The following is a 14,490-nucleotide window of genomic DNA, read 5'->3' as shown; positions in this document are numbered from 1 at the left end:
ATTTGAGGCCAAGCGCGCAAAGCCAAAGAAACACCCGAAACCGTCCAATGGTCCCATAGCTCAATGGCCCAGTCGAATCGTTTTACTATCCCTTCTTAACCACCACCACCAACAACAACACTAACGCTGTCTCAGGGTCTTGCCAAATCAAGGGAACTCGAGCTATTTTTCACCAAATTACCGAAGCCCAGCATCAGCTAGGCATCAAAAAATTCTCTGAAACTCATGGTTGTTCCTCTCCACGGAAATCTTTAGTAAAAGGCGAAAGATTTATTCGATCTGAAGAGAAACCAGAGTATAACCAACAAACAGCCTAAACTAGGCCTCGGCGGAACGTGGATGCTGCTCTACTCATGGTGACCCCGTGGACCATATCATTTCTAAGCCAAAACATGGCCAAATAAGGTGCAGAACTGATTGAAACAAATGACACGTCCAAGAAAAACACCACTGGAAAGGGTTTGTCGAGTTTAAAATAGTCAAAACATTTAACCTGAGATACATTAGGCTTATGCAAATAAAGAAAAGTGAAAGGACGGCCCACTGCCGGGGATAATGGCAGAAGGCCGCTACAGAGCAGGACGGCCTAATTTGCATGTCTTTACAGCTGCACGGAGGGAATCAGCAGGCGCTTGTAGCAATTCGCTTCATCAGAACCACTTAAAAGGCGCACGGCAATGGAACTTGGGGTACATACAGCGCCTTGCCCTGTGCTCTTTTTTAAAGGGTCCCTTAAAAAGGGTCGAATAAGGCCGACTTACCAAAAACGGAGCGCGCAAGAAAGATTTTGCAAAGGGCTGTAACGCGTTTTGCTAACAGGAGCGAGTCCTCAAGAACTCGAGCGGGAGCCGCTTTGGTCGGCTACACCGTCAACTTTCATTTGAGGCCAAGCGCGCAAAGCCAAAGAAACACCCGAAACCGTCCAATGGTCCCATAGCTCAATGGCCCAGTCGAATCGTTTTACTATCCCTTCTTGACCACCACCACCAACAACAACACTAACGCTGTCTCAAGGTCTTGCCAAATCAAGGGAACTCGAGCTATTTTTCACCAAATTAGCGAAGCCCAGCATCAGCTAGGCATCAAAAAATTCTCTGAAACTCATGGTTGTTCCTCTCCACGGAAATCTTTAGTAAAAGGCGAAAGATTTATTCGATCTGAAGAGAAACCAGAGTATAACCAACAAACAGCCTAAACTAGGCCTCGGCGGAACGTGGATGCTGCTCTACTCATGGTGACCCCGTGGACCATATCATTTCTAAGCCAAAACATGGCCAAATAAGGTGCAGAACTGATTGAAACAAATGACACGTCCAAGAAAAACACCACTGGAAAGGGTTTGTCGAGTTTAAAATAGTCAAAACATTTAACCTGAGATACATTAGGCTTATGCAAATAAAGAAAAGTGAAAGGACGGCCCACTGCCGGGGATAATGGCAGAAGGCCGCTACAGAGCAGGACGGCCTAATTTGCATGTCTTTACAGCTGCACGGAGGGAATCAGCAGGCGCTTGTAGCAATTCGCTTCATCAGAACCACTTAAAAGGCGCACGGCAATGGAACTTGGGGTACATACAGCGCCTTGCCCTGTGCTCTTTTTTAAAGGGTCCCTTAAAAAGGGTCGAATAAGGCCGACTTACCAAAAACGGAGCGCGCAAGAAAGATTTTGCAAAGGGCTGTAACGCGTTTTGCTAACAGGAGCGAGTCCTCAAGAACTCGAGCGGGAGCCGCTTTGGTCGGCTACACCGTCAACTTTCATTTGAGGCCAAGCGCGCAAAGCCAAAGAAACACCCGAAACCGTCCAATGGTCCCATAGCTCAATGGCCCAGTCGAATCGTTTTACTATCCCTTCTTGACCACCACCACCAACAACAACACTAACGCTGTCTCAAGGTCTTGCCAAATCAAGGGAACTCGAGCTATTTTTCACCAAATTAGCGAAGCCCAGCATCAGCTAGGCATCAAAAAATTCTCTGAAACTCATGGTTGTTCCTCTCCACGGAAATCTTTAGTAAAAGGCGAAAGATTTATTCGATCTGAAGAGAAACCAGAGTATAACCAACAAACAGCCTAAACTAGGCCTCGGCGGAACGCGGATGCTGCTCTACTCATGGTGACCCCGTGGACCATATCATTTCTAAGCCAAAACATGGCCAAATAAGGTGCAGAACTGATTGAAACAAATGACACGTCCAAGAAAAACACCACTGGAAAGGGTTTGTCGAGTTTAAAATAGTCAAAACATTTAACCTGAGATACATTAGGCTTATGCAAATAAAGAAAAGTGAAAGGACGGCCCACTGCCGGGGATAATGGCAGAAGGCCGCTACAGAGCAGGACGGCCTAATTTGCATGTCTTTACAGCTGCACGGAGGGAATCAGCAGGCGCTTGTAGCAATTCGCTTCATCAGAACCACTTAAAAGGCGCACGGCAATGGAACTTGGGGTACATACAGCGCCTTGCCCTGTGCTCTTTTTTAAAGGGTCCCTTAAAAAGGGTCGAATAAGGCCTACTTACCAAAAACGGAGCGCGCAAGAAAGATTTTGCAAAGGGCTGTAACGCGTTTTGCTAACAGGAGCGAGTCCTCAAGAACTCGAGCGGGAGCCGCTTTGGTCGGCTACACCGTCAACTTTCATTTGAGGCCAAGCGCGCAAAGCCAAAGAAACACCCGAAACCGTCCAATGGTCCCATAGCTCAATGGCCCAGTCGAATCGTTTTACTATCCCTTCTTGACCACCACCACCAACAACAACACTAACGCTGTCTCAAGGTCTTGCCAAATCAAGGGAACTCGAGCTATTTTTCACCAAATTAGCGAAGCCCAGCATCAGCTAGGCATCAAAAAATTCTCTGAAACTCATGGTTGTTCCTCTCCACGGAAATCTTTAGTAAAAGGCGAAAGATTTATTCGATCTGAAGAAAAACCAGAGTATAACCAACAAACAGCCTAAACTAGGCCTCGGCGGAACGCGGATGCTGCTCTACTCATGGTGACCCCGTGGACCATATCATTTCTAAGCCAAAACATGGCCAAATAAGGTGCAGAACTGATTGAAACAAATGACACGTCCAAGAAAAACACCACTGGAAAGGGTTTGTCGAGTTTAAAAATGTCAAAACATTTAACCTGAGATACATTAGGCTTATGCAAATAAAGAAAAGTGAAAGGACGGCCCACTGCCAGGGATAATGGCAGAAGGCCGCTACAGAGCAGGACGGCCTAATTTGCATGTCTTTACAGCTGCACGGAGGGAATCAGCAGGCGCTTGTAGCAATTCGCTTCATCAGAACCACTTAAAAGGCGCACGGCAATGGAACTTGGGGTACATACAGCGCCTTGCCCTGTGCTCTTTTTTAAAGGGTCGAATAAGGCCGACTTACCAAAAACGGAGCGCGCGAGAAAGATTTTGCAAAGGGCTGTAACGCGTTTTGCTAACAGGAGCGAGTCCTCAAGAACTCGAGCGGGAGCCGCTTTGGTCGGCTACACCGTCAACTTTCATTTGAGGCCAAGCGCGCAAAGCCAAAGAAACACCCGAAACCGTCCAATGGTCCCATAGCTCAATGGCCCAGTCGAATCGTTTTACTATCCCTTCTTAACCACCACCACCAACAACAACACTAACGCTGTCTCAGGGTCTTGCCAAATCAAGGGAACTCGAGCTATTTTTCACCAAATTACCGAAGCCCAGCATCAGCTAGGCATCAAAAAATTCTCTGAAACTCATGGTTGTTCCTCTCCACGGAAATCTTTAGTAAAAGGCGAAAGATTTATTCGATCTGAAGAGAAACCAGAGTATAACCAACAAACAGCCTAAACTAGGCCTCGGCGGAACGTGGATGCTGCTCTACTCATGGTGACCCCGTGGACCATATCATTTCTAAGCCAAAACATGGCCAAATAAGGTGCAGAACTGATTGAAACAAATGACACGTCCAAGAAAAACACCACTGGAAAGGGTTTGTCGAGTTTAAAATAGTCAAAACATTTAACCTGAGATACATTAGGCTTATGCAAATAAAGAAAAGTGAAAGGACGGCCCACTGCCGGGGATAATGGCAGAAGGCCGCTACAGAGCAGGACGGCCTAATTTGCATGTCTTTACAGCTGCACGGAGGGAATCAGCAGGCGCTTGTAGCAATTCGCTTCATCAGAACCACTTAAAAGGCGCACGGCAATGGAACTTGGGGTACATACAGCGCCTTGCCCTGTGCTCTTTTTTAAAGGGTCCCTTAAAAAGGGTCGAATAAGGCCGACTTACCAAAAACGGAGCGCGCAAGAAAGATTTTGCAAAGGGCTGTAACGCGTTTTGCTAACAGGAGCGAGTCCTCAAGAACTCGAGCGGGAGCCGCTTTGGTCGGCTACACCGTCAACTTTCATTTGAGGCCAAGCGCGCAAAGCCAAAGAAACACCCGAAACCGTCCAATGGTCCCATAGCTCAATGGCCCAGTCGAATCGTTTTACTATCCCTTCTTGACCACCACCACCAACAACAACACTAACGCTGTCTCAAGGTCTTGCCAAATCAAGGGAACTCGAGCTATTTTTCACCAAATTAGCGAAGCCCAGCATCAGCTAGGCATCAAAAAATTCTCTGAAACTCATGGTTGTTCCTCTCCACGGAAATCTTTAGTAAAAGGCGAAAGATTTATTCGATCTGAAGAGAAACCAGAGTATAACCAACAAACAGCCTAAACTAGGCCTCGGCGGAACGTGGATGCTGCTCTACTCATGGTGACCCCGTGGACCATATCATTTCTAAGCCAAAACATGGCCAAATAAGGTGCAGAACTGATTGAAACAAATGACACGTCCAAGAAAAACACCACTGGAAAGGGTTTGTCGAGTTTAAAATAGTCAAAACATTTAACCTGAGATACATTAGGCTTATGCAAATAAAGAAAAGTGAAAGGACGGCCCACTGCCGGGGATAATGGCAGAAGGCCGCTACAGAGCAGGACGGCCTAATTTGCATGTCTTTACAGCTGCACGGAGGGAATCAGCAGGCGCTTGTAGCAATTCGCTTCATCAGAACCACTTAAAAGGCGCACGGCAATGGAACTTGGGGTACATACAGCGCCTTGCCCTGTGCTCTTTTTTAAAGGGTCCCTTAAAAAGGGTCGAATAAGGCCGACTTACCAAAAACGGAGCGCGCAAGAAAGATTTTGCAAAGGGCTGTAACGCGTTTTGCTAACAGGAGCGAGTCCTCAAGAACTCGAGCGGGAGCCGCTTTGGTCGGCTACACCGTCAACTTTCATTTGAGGCCAAGCGCGCAAAGCCAAAGAAACACCCGAAACCGTCCAATGGTCCCATAGCTCAATGGCCCAGTCGAATCGTTTTACTATCCCTTCTTAACCACCACCACCAACAACAACACTAACGCTGTCTCAGGGTCTTGCCAAATCAAGGGAACTCGAGCTATTTTTCACCAAATTACCGAAGCCCAGCATCAGCTAGGCATCAAAAAATTCTCTGAAACTCATGGTTGTTCCTCTCCACGGAAATCTTTAGTAAAAGGCGAAAGATTTATTCGATCTGAAGAGAAACCAGAGTATAACCAACAAACAGCCTAAACTAGGCCTCGGCGGAACGTGGATGCTGCTCTACTCATGGTGACCCCGTGGACCATATCATTTCTAAGCCAAAACATGGCCAAATAAGGTGCAGAACTGATTGAAACAAATGACACGTCCAAGAAAAACACCACTGGAAAGGGTTTGTCGAGTTTAAAATAGTCAAAACATTTAACCTGAGATACATTAGGCTTATGCAAATAAAGAAAAGTGAAAGGACGGCCCACTGCCGGGGATAATGGCAGAAGGCCGCTACAGAGCAGGACGGCCTAATTTGCATGTCTTTACAGCTGCACGGAGGGAATCAGCAGGCGCTTGTAGCAATTCGCTTCATCAGAACCACTTAAAAGGCGCACGGCAATGGAACTTGGGGTACATACAGCGCCTTGCCCTGTGCTCTTTTTTAAAGGGTCCCTTAAAAAGGGTCGAATAAGGCCGACTTACCAAAAACGGAGCGCGCAAGAAAGATTTTGCAAAGGGCTGTAACGCGTTTTGCTAACAGGAGCGAGTCCTCAAGAACTCGAGCGGGAGCCGCTTTGGTCGGCTACACCGTCAACTTTCATTTGAGGCCAAGCGCGCAAAGCCAAAGAAACACCCGAAACCGTCCAATGGTCCCATAGCTCAATGGCCCAGTCGAATCGTTTTACTATCCCTTCTTGACCACCACCACCAACAACAACACTAACGCTGTCTCAAGGTCTTGCCAAATCAAGGGAACTCGAGCTATTTTTCACCAAATTAGCGAAGCCCAGCATCAGCTAGGCATCAAAAAATTCTCTGAAACTCATGGTTGTTCCTCTCCACGGAAATCTTTAGTAAAAGGCGAAAGATTTATTCGATCTGAAGAGAAACCAGAGTATAACCAACAAACAGCCTAAACTAGGCCTCGGCGGAACGCGGATGCTGCTCTACTCATGGTGACCCCGTGGACCATATCATTTCTAAGCCAAAACATGGCCAAATAAGGTGCAGAACTGATTGAAACAAATGACACGTCCAAGAAAAACACCACTGGAAAGGGTTTGTCGAGTTTAAAATAGTCAAAACATTTAACCTGAGATACATTAGGCTTATGCAAATAAAGAAAAGTGAAAGGACGGCCCACTGCCGGGGATAATGGCAGAAGGCCGCTACAGAGCAGGACGGCCTAATTTGCATGTCTTTACAGCTGCACGGAGGGAATCAGCAGGCGCTTGTAGCAATTCGCTTCATCAGAACCACTTAAAAGGCGCACGGCAATGGAACTTGGGGTACATACAGCGCCTTGCCCTGTGCTCTTTTTTAAAGGGTCCCTTAAAAAGGGTCGAATAAGGCCTACTTACCAAAAACGGAGCGCGCAAGAAAGATTTTGCAAAGGGCTGTAACGCGTTTTGCTAACAGGAGCGAGTCCTCAAGAACTCGAGCGGGAGCCGCTTTGGTCGGCTACACCGTCAACTTTCATTTGAGGCCAAGCGCGCAAAGCCAAAGAAACACCCGAAACCGTCCAATGGTCCCATAGCTCAATGGCCCAGTCGAATCGTTTTACTATCCCTTCTTGACCACCACCACCAACAACAACACTAACGCTGTCTCAGGGTCTTGCCAAATCAAGGGAACTCGAGCTATTTTTCACCAAATTACCGAAGCCCAGCATCAGCTAGGCATCAAAAAATTCTCTGAAACTCATGGTTGTTCCTCTCCACGGAAATCTTTAGTAAAAGGCGAAAGATTTATTCGATCTGAAGAGAAACCAGAGTATAACCAACAAACAGCCTAAACTAGGCCTCGGCGGAACGCGGATGCTGCTCTACTCATGGTGACCCCGTGGACCATATCATTTCTAAGCCAAAACATGGCCAAATAAGGTGCAGAACTGATTGAAACAAATGACACGTCCAAGAAAAACACCACTGGAAAGGGTTTGTCGAGTTTAAAAATGTCAAAACATTTAACCTGAGATACATTAGGGTTATGCAAATAAAGAAAAGTGAAAGGACGGCCCACTGCCGGGGATAATGGCAGAAGGCCGCTACAGAGCAGGACGGCCTAATTTGCATGTCTTTACAGCTGCACGGAGGGAATCAGCAGGCGCTTGTAGCAATTCGCTTCATCAGAACCACTTAAAAGGAGCACGGCAATGGAACTTGGGGTACATACAGCGCCTTGCCCTGTGCTCTTTTTTAAAGGGTCGAATAAGGCCGACTTACCAAAAACGGAGCGCGCGAGAAAGATTTTGCAAAGGGCTGTAACGCGTTTTGCTAACAGGAGCGAGTCCTCAAGAACTCGAGCGGGAGCCGCTTTGGTCGGCTACACCGTCAACTTTCATTTGAGGCCAAGCGCGCAAAGCCAAAGAAACACCCGAAACCGTCCAATGGTCCCATAGCTCAATGGCCCAGTCGAATCGTTTTACTATCCCTTCTTAACCACCACCACCAACAACAACACTAACGCTGTCTCAGGGTCTTGCCAAATCAAGGGAACTCGAGCTATTTTTCACCAAATTACCGAAGCCCAGCATCAGCTAGGCATCAAAAAATTCTCTGAAACTCATGGTTGTTCCTCTCCACGGAAATCTTTAGTAAAAGGCGAAAGATTTATTCGATCTGAAGAGAAACCAGAGTATAACCAACAAACAGCCTAAACTAGGCCTCGGCGGAACGTGGATGCTGCTCTACTCATGGTGACCCCGTGGACCATATCATTTCTAAGCCAAAACATGGCCAAATAAGGTGCAGAACTGATTGAAACAAATGACACGTCCAAGAAAAACACCACTGGAAAGGGTTTGTCGAGTTTAAAATAGTCAAAACATTTAACCTGAGATACATTAGGCTTATGCAAATAAAGAAAAGTGAAAGGACGGCCCACTGCCGGGGATAATGGCAGAAGGCCGCTACAGAGCAGGACGGCCTAATTTGCATGTCTTTACAGCTGCACGGAGGGAATCAGCAGGCGCTTGTAGCAATTCGCTTCATCAGAACCACTTAAAAGGCGCACGGCAATGGAACTTGGGGTACATACAGCGCCTTGCCCTGTGCTCTTTTTTAAAGGGTCCCTTAAAAAGGGTCGAATAAGGCCGACTTACCAAAAACGGAGCGCGCAAGAAAGATTTTGCAAAGGGCTGTAACGCGTTTTGCTAACAGGAGCGAGTCCTCAAGAACTCGAGCGGGAGCCGCTTTGGTCGGCTACACCGTCAACTTTCATTTGAGGCCAAGCGCGCAAAGCCAAAGAAACACCCGAAACCGTCCAATGGTCCCATAGCTCAATGGCCCAGTCGAATCGTTTTACTATCCCTTCTTGACCACCACCACCAACAACAACACTAACGCTGTCTCAAGGTCTTGCCAAATCAAGGGAACTCGAGCTATTTTTCACCAAATTAGCGAAGCCCAGCATCAGCTAGGCATCAAAAAATTCTCTGAAACTCATGGTTGTTCCTCTCCACGGAAATCTTTAGTAAAAGGCGAAAGATTTATTCGATCTGAAGAGAAACCAGAGTATAACCAACAAACAGCCTAAACTAGGCCTCGGCGGAACGTGGATGCTGCTCTACTCATGGTGACCCCGTGGACCATATCATTTCTAAGCCAAAACATGGCCAAATAAGGTGCAGAACTGATTGAAACAAATGACACGTCCAAGAAAAACACCACTGGAAAGGGTTTGTCGAGTTTAAAATAGTCAAAACATTTAACCTGAGATACATTAGGCTTATGCAAATAAAGAAAAGTGAAAGGACGGCCCACTGCCGGGGATAATGGCAGAAGGCCGCTACAGAGCAGGACGGCCTAATTTGCATGTCTTTACAGCTGCACGGAGGGAATCAGCAGGCGCTTGTAGCAATTCGCTTCATCAGAACCACTTAAAAGGCGCACGGCAATGGAACTTGGGGTACATACAGCGCCTTGCCCTGTGCTCTTTTTTAAAGGGTCCCTTAAAAAGGGTCGAATAAGGCCGACTTACCAAAAACGGAGCGCGCAAGAAAGATTTTGCAAAGGGCTGTAACGCGTTTTGCTAACAGGAGCGAGTCCTCAAGAACTCGAGCGGGAGCCGCTTTGGTCGGCTACACCGTCAACTTTCATTTGAGGCCAAGCGCGCAAAGCCAAAGAAACACCCGAAACCGTCCAATGGTCCCATAGCTCAATGGCCCAGTCGAATCGTTTTACTATCCCTTCTTGACCACCACCACCAACAACAACACTAACGCTGTCTCAAGGTCTTGCCAAATCAAGGGAACTCGAGCTATTTTTCACCAAATTAGCGAAGCCCAGCATCAGCTAGGCATCAAAAAATTCTCTGAAACTCATGGTTGTTCCTCTCCACGGAAATCTTTAGTAAAAGGCGAAAGATTTATTCGATCTGAAGAGAAACCAGAGTATAACCAACAAACAGCCTAAACTAGGCCTCGGCGGAACGCGGATGCTGCTCTACTCATGGTGACCCCGTGGACCATATCATTTCTAAGCCAAAACATGGCCAAATAAGGTGCAGAACTGATTGAAACAAATGACACGTCCAAGAAAAACACCACTGGAAAGGGTTTGTCGAGTTTAAAATAGTCAAAACATTTAACCTGAGATACATTAGGCTTATGCAAATAAAGAAAAGTGAAAGGACGGCCCACTGCCGGGGATAATGGCAGAAGGCCGCTACAGAGCAGGACGGCCTAATTTGCATGTCTTTACAGCTGCACGGAGGGAATCAGCAGGCGCTTGTAGCAATTCGCTTCATCAGAACCACTTAAAAGGCGCACGGCAATGGAACTTGGGGTACATACAGCGCCTTGCCCTGTGCTCTTTTTTAAAGGGTCCCTTAAAAAGGGTCGAATAAGGCCTACTTACCAAAAACGGAGCGCGCAAGAAAGATTTTGCAAAGGGCTGTAACGCGTTTTGCTAACAGGAGCGAGTCCTCAAGAACTCGAGCGGGAGCCGCTTTGGTCGGCTACACCGTCAACTTTCATTTGAGGCCAAGCGCGCAAAGCCAAAGAAACACCCGAAACCGTCCAATGGTCCCATAGCTCAATGGCCCAGTCGAATCGTTTTACTATCCCTTCTTGACCACCACCACCAACAACAACACTAACGCTGTCTCAAGGTCTTGCCAAATCAAGGGAACTCGAGCTATTTTTCACCAAATTAGCGAAGCCCAGCATCAGCTAGGCATCAAAAAATTCTCTGAAACTCATGGTTGTTCCTCTCCATGGAAATCTTTAGTAAAAGGCGAAAGATTTATTCGATCTGAAGAGAAACCAGAGTATAACCAACAAACAGCCTAAACTAGGCCTCGGCGGAACGCGGATGCTGCTCTACTCATGGTGACCCCGTGGACCATATCATTTCTAAGCCAAAACATGGCCAAATAAGGTGCAGAACTGATTGAAACAAATGACACGTCCAAGAAAAACACCACTGGAAAGGGTTTGTCGAGTTTAAAAATGTCAAAACATTTAACCTGAGATACATTAGGCTTATGCAAATAAAGAAAAGTGAAAGGACGGCCCACTGCCAGGGATAATGGCAGAAGGCCGCTACAGAGCAGGACGGCCTAATTTGCATGTCTTTACAGCTGCACGGAGGGAATCAGCAGGCGCTTGTAGCAATTCGCTTCATCAGAACCACTTAAAAGGCGCACGGCAATGGAACTTGGGGTACATACAGCGCCTTGCCCTGTGCTCTTTTTTAAAGGGTCGAATAAGGCCGACTTACCAAAAACGGAGCGCGCGAGAAAGATTTTGCAAAGGGCTGTAACGCGTTTTGCTAACAGGAGCGAGTCCTCAAGAACTCGAGCGGGAGCCGCTTTGGTCGGCTACACCGTCAACTTTCATTTGAGGCCAAGCGCGCAAAGCCAAAGAAACACCCGAAACCGTCCAATGGTCCCATAGCTCAATGGCCCAGTCGAATCGTTTTACTATCCCTTCTTAACCACCACCACCAACAACAACACTAACGCTGTCTCAGGGTCTTGCCAAATCAAGGGAACTCGAGCTATTTTTCACCAAATTACCGAAGCCCAGCATCAGCTAGGCATCAAAAAATTCTCTGAAACTCATGGTTGTTCCTCTCCACGGAAATCTTTAGTAAAAGGCGAAAGATTTATTCGATCTGAAGAGAAACCAGAGTATAACCAACAAACAGCCTAAACTAGGCCTCGGCGGAACGTGGATGCTGCTCTACTCATGGTGACCCCGTGGACCATATCATTTCTAAGCCAAAACATGGCCAAATAAGGTGCAGAACTGATTGAAACAAATGACACGTCCAAGAAAAACACCACTGGAAAGGGTTTGTCGAGTTTAAAATAGTCAAAACATTTAACCTGAGATACATTAGGCTTATGCAAATAAAGAAAAGTGAAAGGACGGCCCACTGCCGGGGATAATGGCAGAAGGCCGCTACAGAGCAGGACGGCCTAATTTGCATGTCTTTACAGCTGCACGGAGGGAATCAGCAGGCGCTTGTAGCAATTCGCTTCATCAGAACCACTTAAAAGGCGCACGGCAATGGAACTTGGGGTACATACAGCGCCTTGCCCTGTGCTCTTTTTTAAAGGGTCCCTTAAAAAGGGTCGAATAAGGCCGACTTACCAAAAACGGAGCGCGCAAGAAAGATTTTGCAAAGGGCTGTAACGCGTTTTGCTAACAGGAGCGAGTCCTCAAGAACTCGAGCGGGAGCCGCTTTGGTCGGCTACACCGTCAACTTTCATTTGAGGCCAAGCGCGCAAAGCCAAAGAAACACCCGAAACCGTCCAATGGTCCCATAGCTCAATGGCCCAGTCGAATCGTTTTACTATCCCTTCTTGACCACCACCACCAACAACAACACTAACGCTGTCTCAAGGTCTTGCCAAATCAAGGGAACTCGAGCTATTTTTCACCAAATTAGCGAAGCCCAGCATCAGCTAGGCATCAAAAAATTCTCTGAAACTCATGGTTGTTCCTCTCCACGGAAATCTTTAGTAAAAGGCGAAAGATTTATTCAATCTGAAGAGAAACCAGAGTATAACCAACAAACAGCCTAAACTAGGCCTCGGCGGAACGCGGATGCTGCTCTACTCATGGTGACCCCGTGGACCATATCATTTCTAAGCCAAAACATGGCCAAATAAGGTGCAGAACTGATTGAAACAAATGACACGTCCAAGAAAAACACCACTGGAAAGGGTTTGTCGAGTTTAAAATAGTCAAAACATTTAACCTGAGATACATTAGGCTTATGCAAATAAAGAAAAGTGAAAGGACGGCCCACTGCCGGGGATAATGGCAGAAGGCCGCTACAGAGCAGGACGGCCTAATTTGCATGTCTTTACAGCTGCACGGAGGGAATCAGCAGGCGCTTGTAGCAATTCGCTTCATCAGAACCACTTAAAAGGCGCACGGCAATGGAACTTGGGGTACATACAGCGCCTTGCCCTGTGCTCTTTTTTAAAGGGTCCCTTAAAAAGGGTCGAATAAGGCCTACTTACCAAAAACGGAGCGCGCAAGAAAGATTTTGCAAAGGGCTGTAACGCGTTTTGCTAACAGGAGCGAGTCCTCAAGAACTCGAGCGGGAGCCGCTTTGGTCGGCTACACCGTCAACTTTCATTTGAGGCCAAGCGCGCAAAGCCAAAGAAACACCCGAAACCGTCCAATGGTCCCATAGCTCAATGGCCCAGTCGAATCGTTTTACTATCCCTTCTTGACCACCACCACCAACAACAACACTAACGCTGTCTCAGGGTCTTGCCAAATCAAGGGAACTCGAGCTATTTTTCACCAAATTACCGAAGCCCAGCATCAGCTAGGCATCAAAAAATTCTCTGAAACTCATGGTTGTTCCTCTCCACGGAAATCTTTAGTAAAAGGCGAAAGATTTATTCGATCTGAAGAGAAACCAGAGTATAACCAACAAACAGCCTAAACTAGGCCTCGGCGGAACGCGGATGCTGCTCTACTCATGGTGACCCCGTGGACCATATCATTTCTAAGCCAAAACATGGCCAAATAAGGTGCAGAACTGATTGAAACAAATGACACGTCCAAGAAAAACACCACTGGAAAGGGTTTGTCGAGTTTAAAAATGTCAAAACATTTAACCTGAGATACATTAGGGTTATGCAAATAAAGAAAAGTGAAAGGACGGCCCACTGCCGGGGATAATGGCAGAAGGCCGCTACAGAGCAGGACGGCCTAATTTGCATGTCTTTACAGCTGCACGGAGGGAATCAGCAGGCGCTTGTAGCAATTCGCTTCATCAGAACCACTTAAAAGGAGCACGGCAATGGAACTTGGGGTACATACAGCGCCTTGCCCTGTGCTCTTTTTTAAAGGGTCGAATAAGGCCGACTTACCAAAAACGGAGCGCGCGAGAAAGATTTTGCAAAGGGCTGTAACGCGTTTTGCTAACAGGAGCGAGTCCTCAAGAACTCGAGCGGGAGCCGCTTTGGTCGGCTACACCGTCAACTTTCATTTGAGGCCAAGCGCGCAAAGCCAAAGAAACACCCGAAACCGTCCAATGGTCCCATAGCTCAATGGCCCAGTCGAATCGTTTTACTATCCCTTCTTAACCACCACCACCAACAACAACACTAACGCTGTCTCAGGGTCTTGCCAAATCAAGGGAACTCGAGCTATTTTTCACCAAATTACCGAAGCCCAGCATCAGCTAGGCATCAAAAAATTCTCTGAAACTCATGGTTGTTCCTCTCCACGGAAATCTTTAGTAAAAGGCGAAAGATTTATTCGATCTGAAGAGAAACCAGAGTATAACCAACAAACAGCCTAAACTAGGCCTCGGCGGAACGTGGATGCTGCTCTACTCATGGTGACCCCGTGGACCATATCATTTCTAAGCCAAAACATGGCCAAATAAGGTGCAGAACTGATTGAAACAAATGACACGTCCAAGAAAAACACCACTGGAAAGGGTTTGTCGAGTTTAAAATAGTCAAAACATTTAACCTGAG

The 14,490-nt window shown here is 47.0% G+C and overlaps 17 non-coding genes across 17 annotated transcripts; all 17 read right to left on the bottom strand.

Annotated features, from left to right (window-relative positions):
• Positions 1-184: 184 nt before the first annotated feature.
• LOC143941857 (U5 spliceosomal RNA) lies at positions 185-299 on the bottom strand. Its single transcript, XR_013264482.1, has one exon. It is a non-coding gene; the product is annotated as a U5 spliceosomal RNA (small nuclear RNA).
• A 763-nt stretch (positions 300-1,062) lies between these two features.
• On the bottom strand, positions 1,063-1,177 carry LOC143941856 (U5 spliceosomal RNA). Its single transcript, XR_013264481.1, has one exon. It is a non-coding gene; the product is annotated as a U5 spliceosomal RNA (small nuclear RNA).
• Positions 1,178-1,940: 763 nt separating this feature from the next.
• On the bottom strand, positions 1,941-2,055 carry LOC143941855 (U5 spliceosomal RNA). Its single transcript, XR_013264480.1, has one exon. It is a non-coding gene; the product is annotated as a U5 spliceosomal RNA (small nuclear RNA).
• A 763-nt stretch (positions 2,056-2,818) lies between these two features.
• Positions 2,819-2,933, bottom strand: LOC143941459 (U5 spliceosomal RNA). The gene has a single exon (XR_013264153.1). It is a non-coding gene; the product is annotated as a U5 spliceosomal RNA (small nuclear RNA).
• A 749-nt stretch (positions 2,934-3,682) lies between these two features.
• LOC143941854 (U5 spliceosomal RNA) lies at positions 3,683-3,797 on the bottom strand. Its single transcript, XR_013264479.1, has one exon. It is a non-coding gene; the product is annotated as a U5 spliceosomal RNA (small nuclear RNA).
• A 763-nt stretch (positions 3,798-4,560) lies between these two features.
• LOC143941853 (U5 spliceosomal RNA) lies at positions 4,561-4,675 on the bottom strand. Its single transcript, XR_013264478.1, has one exon. It is a non-coding gene; the product is annotated as a U5 spliceosomal RNA (small nuclear RNA).
• A 763-nt stretch (positions 4,676-5,438) lies between these two features.
• On the bottom strand, positions 5,439-5,553 carry LOC143941852 (U5 spliceosomal RNA). Its single transcript, XR_013264476.1, has one exon. It is a non-coding gene; the product is annotated as a U5 spliceosomal RNA (small nuclear RNA).
• Positions 5,554-6,316: 763 nt separating this feature from the next.
• LOC143941851 (U5 spliceosomal RNA) lies at positions 6,317-6,431 on the bottom strand. Its single transcript, XR_013264475.1, has one exon. It is a non-coding gene; the product is annotated as a U5 spliceosomal RNA (small nuclear RNA).
• A 763-nt stretch (positions 6,432-7,194) lies between these two features.
• LOC143941850 (U5 spliceosomal RNA) lies at positions 7,195-7,309 on the bottom strand. Its single transcript, XR_013264474.1, has one exon. It is a non-coding gene; the product is annotated as a U5 spliceosomal RNA (small nuclear RNA).
• A 749-nt stretch (positions 7,310-8,058) lies between these two features.
• On the bottom strand, positions 8,059-8,173 carry LOC143941849 (U5 spliceosomal RNA). Its single transcript, XR_013264473.1, has one exon. It is a non-coding gene; the product is annotated as a U5 spliceosomal RNA (small nuclear RNA).
• Positions 8,174-8,936: 763 nt separating this feature from the next.
• On the bottom strand, positions 8,937-9,051 carry LOC143941848 (U5 spliceosomal RNA). Its single transcript, XR_013264472.1, has one exon. It is a non-coding gene; the product is annotated as a U5 spliceosomal RNA (small nuclear RNA).
• A 763-nt stretch (positions 9,052-9,814) lies between these two features.
• LOC143941845 (U5 spliceosomal RNA) lies at positions 9,815-9,929 on the bottom strand. Its single transcript, XR_013264471.1, has one exon. It is a non-coding gene; the product is annotated as a U5 spliceosomal RNA (small nuclear RNA).
• A 763-nt stretch (positions 9,930-10,692) lies between these two features.
• Positions 10,693-10,807, bottom strand: LOC143941479 (U5 spliceosomal RNA). Its single transcript, XR_013264171.1, has one exon. It is a non-coding gene; the product is annotated as a U5 spliceosomal RNA (small nuclear RNA).
• Positions 10,808-11,556: 749 nt separating this feature from the next.
• LOC143941844 (U5 spliceosomal RNA) lies at positions 11,557-11,671 on the bottom strand. The gene has a single exon (XR_013264470.1). It is a non-coding gene; the product is annotated as a U5 spliceosomal RNA (small nuclear RNA).
• A 763-nt stretch (positions 11,672-12,434) lies between these two features.
• Positions 12,435-12,549, bottom strand: LOC143941448 (U5 spliceosomal RNA). Its single transcript, XR_013264143.1, has one exon. It is a non-coding gene; the product is annotated as a U5 spliceosomal RNA (small nuclear RNA).
• A 763-nt stretch (positions 12,550-13,312) lies between these two features.
• On the bottom strand, positions 13,313-13,427 carry LOC143941843 (U5 spliceosomal RNA). The gene has a single exon (XR_013264469.1). It is a non-coding gene; the product is annotated as a U5 spliceosomal RNA (small nuclear RNA).
• Positions 13,428-14,176: 749 nt separating this feature from the next.
• LOC143941842 (U5 spliceosomal RNA) lies at positions 14,177-14,291 on the bottom strand. The gene has a single exon (XR_013264468.1). It is a non-coding gene; the product is annotated as a U5 spliceosomal RNA (small nuclear RNA).
• Positions 14,292-14,490: the final 199 nt, after the last annotated feature.

The sequence above is a fragment of the Lithobates pipiens genome, unplaced genomic scaffold (assembly GCF_037356315.1).
Source record: "Lithobates pipiens isolate NorthernLeopardFrog02 unplaced genomic scaffold, aLitPip1_a1.2 Scaffold_3, whole genome shotgun sequence".
In the NCBI taxonomy this organism is placed as follows: Eukaryota; Metazoa; Chordata; class Amphibia; order Anura; family Ranidae; genus Lithobates; species Lithobates pipiens.
This window is presented reverse-complemented; position numbering and strand designations above follow the sequence as displayed.